General features: G+C 37.3%; 1 pseudogene; it reads right to left on the reverse strand.

The window, feature by feature from the left end:
* Positions 1 to 7,273: 7,273 nt before the first annotated feature.
* Positions 7,274 to 8,269, reverse strand: LOC123827452 (annotated as a pseudogene).
* Between the last annotated feature and the right edge of the window lie 200 nt (positions 8,270 to 8,469).

Raw genomic sequence — 8,469 nt, forward strand, 5'->3', positions numbered from 1 at the left:
CTTTTATTTAATATTCTGTTAATGATTATTTATCATGTTGTCCCCTATAACTGTAGTTTCTTCTTATTGGTATTTGGTATTCCATTGGGTAAATATACTAAAACTTATTTATTCTTCTTACTGTTATCTGCTAAGTTATCTCCAGGTGTTTACAATATTTTTCCTATTCCTAACATTGCTGCTATAAACATTCTTATCCAAGACTTCTTTGAAGTACATAGCTAGAAATGAAATTCTTGGGTATGCATAATTTTAAGTTCATTAAGCAATGCCAATCTGTTTTCCAAATGTCCCTGCTAGCTAAGCAGGTATTATAGTGACCACTGCTTCATATGCTCATTTATGCTTAGTATTGTCTGACATTGAAATTTTTGTGAACCATGTGGGTGTTATCATGTATTTCTTTCCCTAATTACTAACGAGGTTGAACACCTTTTCAAATGTTTGTGGAACATTTTTGTTTCTTCTTCTGTGTTATTCCTTTTGACTACATTTATTGGGTGTATATCTTTTTCTTACTGTGTGTAGGAACCTTTTATATATTCCTTACATTTATTGAATGATGAATATCCTTTTCCAATTTGTGGCTTGTATTCTTAATTTATTTCTATTCTAATATTGGTTAGTGCCTTCTTATTGTTTCCTGAACATTTTAACCAGAATTTTTTTACAATTAATCTTTTTCAGAAAAATTGACTTCTAGCTTTGTTCATCTTTTAATTTTTTTTAAATCCTCACCGAGGACATGCTTATTGATTTAGAGCAGAGAGGGGAGGGAGAAAAAGGGGAAAGAAACACTGATGTGAGGGAAACATTGATCAGTTGCCCTAAATCCACAACCTAAGCCATGTTCCCTGACCAGGAATGGAACCCATGACCTTTCAGTTTGTGGGATGACACCCAACCAACTGCACCACACTGGCCAAGCCCATCTTTTTTTAAATTGATTTCTTTTTCTAACCTTTATTTTTTCTCCCTTTTACTTTTTAAGAGATTTATTTTGCTGTTTTATTTCAGTGCTTTTGATATGGATGCTTACTCATTAATTTTGAGCCTGTTTACTATGAGAAACATTTAAGTTATATATTTTTCTCTGATTACTGCATTAACTGCATACCACAAGCTTTGCTATGTAATATTTTCATCACCTTTTGGTCCTAAATATTTTCTAATTTCATTGCAATTTTTTCTTTGACTAATGTGTTATGGTCAAAGCATTTAATTTTTTGATCAAGACAATCTTTTTCTTATTTACTTATTTATTGATTGATTTTAGACAGAGGAAGGAGGAAAGCAGGACCAACTTCTTGTTCCACTTATTTTAATACATTCATGGGTTGATTCTTGTATGCCCCAACTGGGGGTTGAACCCAAAACTTTGGCTTATGGGGACTATGTTCCAATCAACTAAGTGACCTGTCCAGGATAAGACTTAATTTTTTTTTCTTTATAGCAGGTTCACTGCAAAATTGGCAGGAAGGTACAGAGATCTCCCGTATACCCTCTGCCCATACATAAGCACTGTCTCCCCATTATTAGCATGCCACACCAGAGTGGTACATTTGAACAACTGATGAGTAATCCTACAGTGACACATTATTATCACTCAAAGTCCATATTTACATTATGCACTAATGTATAATAGCATGTATCCACCATTATAATATCATACAGAGCATTTTCAATGCTCTAAAAATCCTGTGCTCTGTCTATTCATCCCTCCCTTTAACCCCAGCAATGAACTTTTATGGTCCATTTCTGTACACATTCCATGGATGCTTGAAAGCACCACATATTTTGTAGTTATTAGATGTAGAGTTCTATACATGTTCATTAGGTCAATCTCATTAATTGTGTTGCTCAAATCTTTTATATCCTGAATGTTTTCTACGGCTTATTCTACAAATTATGGAAATGTATTGAAATACATCATGAGATGCTAAATTTGTCTTATTTGCCTTGTAATTGTGTTATTTTAGCTCATTTTTGAAGTTGTCATTTTTATTAAAGTTTAGAATTGTTATATCTTTCTGAAAATTAAATATTTTATTATTATAGTTATTTTTTATTTCTAATGTTTTTCCCTAAAAAATTTTGTCTGACATATATACAGCTATACAAGCTTTCTTTTATTTAGTATTTACCTTGTACATCATTTTCCACACTTTTTGCTTTCAACTTTTCTTATGTTTATACTTTTATTTATCTTTTAAAGAACAAGTAATTGGATTTTGTTCACCCATCTTGACTGTGCTTATCTTTGCAATGCAGCTTTTTTATTTGAAATATTTAAATTTAGTACAATTATTGATATATTTACTTCTTACATCTTATTTTGTGTCCCCCCCATGCCTTTTTTTATCATCTTTCTCCTTTCTTGCCTTCCTTTGGGTTGACTTTTTTTTCCAATTTATTTTTCTGTAACAGTTTGGAAGTTATATGCTCAATCTCCATTATGTCATAAAAATGCAGATATTAATATTTTAATATTTAATATGCTATGTTCTGTGGTTTATGATATAATGATTCTGGGTGCACATTTCTTTTTATCACAGTTGGAACTTTGCCTCTTCACTCTGTGGATTAGGGTCCTCTGTCATTTATAAAGAGTAATTCTCCATTGTCTTTTCTTTTTTATTTTTAAGCTTTTAATTATTTATTCTGTTAGAGAGAGGGGAAAGGGATGGAGAAAAAGAGGGAAACATCAGTGTGTGAGATACACTGATCAGTTACCTCTCACACAGCCCAACTGGGGACCTGGCCTGAAACCCAGGCATGTGCCCTGACTGGGAATCAGACTGGCCACCTTTCAGTTCACAGGCTGGCACTCAATCCACTGAGCTGCACCAGCCAGGGCTCCATTATCTTTTCAAATACTGCCTCTTCCGTCTTCCTTATTACTCTTTCTTTAGAATTATATGTACAATAGACCCTCTTGGTCTATCATCCATGCCATTTTAACTTCTATTTTGTATTTTCATATCTGTGTCTCTCTGCACTATGTTTCAAAAAGAGTTTTTCTGTTCTGTCTTCTACGTCCCCAATCATCCTTTCAGCAGTTATTTCATCACCTGTTAAATGTATGTATTGAATTTCAAATTTCAATTGTATATTTTTTCATTTTTTTCACATCTGTTTGTTCTTTTGTCATATTTGCAACGCTCCCTTTTATTTATTATATTAAGCATACTTATTTGATATGCTAGACCCGATAATTCAAACACTGGGGGTCCAAACCTGGTAGCTTGTTTTGGCTGGTTGTCACTCACAATGCCTTGTTTGTATGTTTAGTGAAGCATTTTATCTGGAAGCTGCTCATTTTGGAAGGAACGTTGCCTGTGGTAATTCTTGGAAGCCAGGGATGAAGGCAAATTCTGCGTTCCACTGAAAAAGATTTACACTTGCTTCTATCAGGTACCTAGGTGCATTAAAAGTCTAGGACCGTTTTTAATCATATTATTGGCTCCAAGTATTTTTTTTCCCCTTTGGGTGAAGGTGGTGCCTAAGCCTGTGAATCCAGGTTGAAAACTTATATGAGCGCAAGCTTATGGACACAAATTCCCAAGGGAAACTCTCCCCATCCCAAATTGATTAGCATCAGGATCCATGAAAGGCAGTTTTCCTTGCAGTCTCCTGGGAATGAAAAGAGTTTATTTCTAGGTCATCTTTATATTGAAAAGTGTAGCCCCACACAGGCTCAGCTTTGAGAGCATCACCTGTTGGACTTCAGGATGGGCACAAGGCTTTATGTTCTGACCTGTTAGTCCTAAGATACTACAAACACTGATGCTCAGATGCACCCAGTCCTAGAGTCCAAATCTGGCTCCAGTGCTTTTTGTACCTCTCTAGGCCCCTGCTTTCATGCCTGAGTATTTCCTTATTTGTTGCTTAACTCACATACTACTTTACCCATCATTTTAGTTACTTTTAGTAATTTATTTATTTTATAATCTGAAGAAAACCCTCCACTTGTGTGTTGTAACAATCTCATTGTTGTTTTTTCTGTTTATAAAAGTAATACAAGATTGTTGTGGGAAAATAGTAAATACAATAAGCACAAAGGAGAAAACATGTGGGAAAATAGTAAATACAATAAGCACAAAGGAGAAAACAAATTAAATGTAATTCCTATTGCTCAGAGAAACACTATTAACATTTTGATATATGACTTTCTTGGAATTTCACAGAATATATAAGCTTATCATTCTGTTTATTCCTCTATATATTCATATGCATGGTTGACATAAAAAATAGACTGTTATGATCGCATTAGTGATTTTTTCATAATGTTGCTGGATGGGATGGGGAGATGCTATGCCTCAGTCTCTGAAGCTAGTTCTGGAAGAACTGCTGGCAGGCTGTTCCTCAGCAGGTGGGAGGGTGGGGGAGTTAGGATCATGACTTGGGCACAAGGTTTATGGAGCAAGGCAGCCTGTAGCCATATGGCCTGCAAGAGTATAGGTCTGCTGGCAATAAAAAAGAAAGAAAGAAAGAAAGGAAGGAAGGAAGGAAGGAAGGAAGGAAGGAAGGAAGGAAGGAAGGAAGGAAGGAAGGAAAGAAAGAAAGAAAGAAAGAAAGAAAGAAAGAAAGAAAGAAAGAAAGAAAGAAAGAAAGAAAGAAAACAGAAACTCATATTTTGCAACACCATGGATGGACCTGGAGAAAATTATGCTAAGTGAATTAAGCCAACCAATGAAAGAAAAATACCACATGATCTCAGTTATATGTGGAATCTATTGGACACAATAAACTAATGAACAAAATAGTAATGGAAGCTTAGATACATTAAATACACTGACAGCTGCCAGAAAGGAGGCCCAGGGGGTGGGGTGGGGGGAATGGGATGAAAGATGGTGAAGGAATTAACCAAAGAACAGATATGCACAATCTGTGGACACAGACAACAATGTAGACACTGGCTTGGGGAGGGGAGATGGTAGGACTGGGAGGAGGTGAGGAAAGGGAGAAAAAGCAGGAACAACTGTTAACAGCATAAACAATAAAAATAAAATTTAAAAAGAATATAGGTCTGCTGTCCTCCATCCACCCTTTCCCACTCTTATCCTGCCCCTCCAGCTACTGCACAACCTGCCCAAACGCGTGCCATCCGCTGGGGCTGCCCTGTCTCTGGAGTGCAGCCTGGCAACAGTGGAATTGAATGTTGTCTCTATGAGGGCTGTCTGATAATTCAGTGAGTATTTTAAGCATATTGAATATATTTTAAAACAGGAAAGGAGTCATACAATGTTTGCTGCATAATGTTTTTGTCACTTAGCAAAACATCATGAGCATCTTTCCATCCATCAGGAGTATTCCCTCCGACCAGCTGCAAGCTCTTCATCCATCATCTATCCACTTACTCCCCCATTCTTGTCTGTTGGCGTGTTCCCTTCCATCCATAAACTTGTTGGACTCTGTACCACTCTTAGAAAAACAATCAACCGAATCTCTCCGTGAAACTGAATGTGACCTCTATTTGCTACCTCTCTCCTCTTCCACTTGTAGGAGCCCTCAAACCACCACATCCACTTAATTTGCTCCTTACATTTGTTTACATTCTACCCAATACAGTCTGGCTTTCCCCATCTGCAGTACACAAATGCAGTCCTCTCAATAGCCTCTTGGATTTTCTAATTGTCAAACACAATGGCCACTTCAGGCTCCTATACCACATGCTATTTGACAACAGGGGTCATTTCCTCAGTTCCCATCTCCTTCTGGAGTGTCTTCCTATATTATAAAGTGTGGGAAACAACAACAAAAACCCCCCCTACATTTTATAGAGTCCCTAGAAGTTGGGTTATGCAAATTGAGTTTTAAGAATTTAGAAAGCAGCCCTGGCTGGTGTGGCTCAGTGAATTGAGTGCCAGCCTGGGAACTGAAAGGTTGCCGGTTTGATTCCCAGTGAGGACACAAGCCTGGGTTGTGGGCCAGGCCCCTAGCTGGGGGCATTAAGAGGCAACCAATTGATGTATCTTGCATACTTCCACATTGATGTTTCTCTCCCTCTTTCTCCCTCCCTCTAAAAATAAATAAATAAAATCTTTAAAAAATTTTAGAAAGCAGATATGAGACAGAGCATGTTTCTGCAGTTTTCATTGTTTTCTCCTGGCAAAGAAGCTTATGGCGTCATGGGCTTTTCCTGCAGTGGTGCTCCAGTGTCCAACTCCAGCCTTCATGGGTATAGAGATGCAGCTCTGCTTCTGGTGGCACTTGATTCTAAGCCACAGTGCTGTCACTAAATTCGACTGAGTTCCAAGGTGGCCTTTACAGTTGCCTTTTTGTCACATAAGTGGTAGCTCCTCTGAGCCACTTCTGGGTATTTCAGAGAGTCTTTCCTGCAGGCCCAAACGACAGCCCATTCTTCCAGTGCACATAATAGTTTTTAGTATCCAATTCCTTGTATAAATTCTTTTCCTGTTGACTTCTTTTAAAAATTAAAAAATTTTCAATTACTGTTGACATTCAACATTATATTAGTTTCAGGTTGAGAGTATGATGGTTAGGCACTTATATAATTTAGGAACTATTCTCGTATTCCCTGTGTTGTATTTTACATCCCTGTGACTATTTTGTAACTGCCAGTTTGTACTTCTACATCCCTTCACCTTTTTGACCAAGCCCCCTAAACCCCTCCCATCTGGCAACCATCAGTTCGTTCTCTATATCTAGGAGCCTGATCATCCGTTTATTTTGTTTTTTACATTCCATATATAAGTAAAATCATATGGCATTTGTCTTTCTCTGCTTGACTCACTTCACCCAGCACAATACCCTCCAGGTCCATCCATGTTGTTGCAAATGATTTCACTGTTTCTCATGGCGAGTAATATTCTATTGAATGGATGTACCACATCTTCTTTATTTAATTGTCTATCAGTGGGCTCTTAGGTTGCTTCCACACCTTGGCTATTGTACATAAAATGATCTTCTTTGTCACTTGTTATAGCCTTTTTAAAAACACACATAATTTTATTACAAAATTTTAAAAAAAGAAATGCAATATTCTAAAAAAAACAAAATTTACTATTGATACTAATTCCTATAAGTTTGCTGTGCTACCATACACAAGTCAAGGAATTTTAAAAACCATTAACTATTTGGAAACATTTAACATCCAAAGCTTTAAAATGTAAGTGTTGTAGCCCCTTGAAAAGCTACAACATGCATTTTGAATAAAATATTTTCTCTATAAAAAATCCTATCAGCTATACAAAAATCTGTAGCTTTTATACTGAAGGTGATTAATGTTGAGCTGCACTTAAATTCAGTCTTAGCAAAACAATTGCGTGAGCACACATAAATACTCCATATACATCATTACAAGACAGCCTTTTTCTTCATCTTCATCCTCTTCCTCATCATCATCTTCCTCTTCCTCCTCATTCTTTGGCTCATTCTTTTTTGAGCCTATTGGCCTGCCTGGGCCCATCTTCCCTCCTTCACGTTTGCCCTTGGCACGGTATGTGGAGATACCCTCTTCATACTTCTTCTTTAGCTCACCTGCTTCTTGTTCATATGGCTACTTATCTTTAGCTGACTGTCCAGACCACATTTTACCCAATTTTATTTTGCAATATCCCCAAAGGATAAACCAGGATGTTCATTTTTGATCTTTGGGTGATGTTCAGAGCAAAACACAAAGAAGGCAAATGGAGGCCTTTGAGGAGCATTGGGATTTTTTTTTCTTTCTTTTCTTATCACCTTTGGGAGGAACATAATTTTTCATCTCCCTATTATAGCCAGCTTTGTCACTCTTTGCTGTATGTTTGAACTTTGACTTTTCCTTTGCAGACATAGTCTTCCATCTCTCTGAACATTTCTTGGAGAATTCAGAAAAACTGACGGAAGAATTGGTGTTTCTTCTTGTGCTTTTTCTGGCAGGTTTGCATGAAGAAGGCACATAAGAGCCCCTGCTGGTGTGGTTCAGTGGATTGAGCGCCAGCCTGTGAACCAAAGAGCTACCAGTTCGATTTCCAGTCAGGGCACATGCCTGGGTTTCAGGCTTGCTCCTCAGTTGGGGGCGTGCAAGAGGCAACCACATATTGATGTTTCTTTCCCTCTCTTTCTCCCTCCCTTCCCTTCTCTCTAAACATAAATAAAATTTAAAAATTTTTTAAAAGAGGGAAAAAAACCAAGAAAATAACCTACAACTGAACTACTTACATCTAAGGTACAAAAATGTTTATATATAAAAAAAGAAGGTATACGAGGACATCTTGGCCCTCGGCTTGTTGGGGTCTCCTTTACCCTTGATGACAGGTGGCATCTACCTGGTGGTAGGTTCTCCTCAGCCACCCTGTGGTCAGGTACAACCGAGAGGCTTCCCTCACTGGGCTCTGGTATTAACTCTCTTGAGATAGCCTTTGTTTTACAGTCTATTTTTTTCTGGTATAACTATTGCTACTCCAGCTTTTAAAAAATTCCATTTGCGTGAAGTACCTTTCCCATTGCTTTACTTTCAGTCTC

Source organism: Phyllostomus hastatus, unplaced genomic scaffold (assembly GCF_019186645.2).
Source record: "Phyllostomus hastatus isolate PE091 unplaced genomic scaffold, TTU_PhHast_1.1 phas_contig_86, whole genome shotgun sequence".
Lineage (NCBI taxonomy): Eukaryota > Metazoa > Chordata > Mammalia > Chiroptera > Phyllostomidae > Phyllostomus > Phyllostomus hastatus.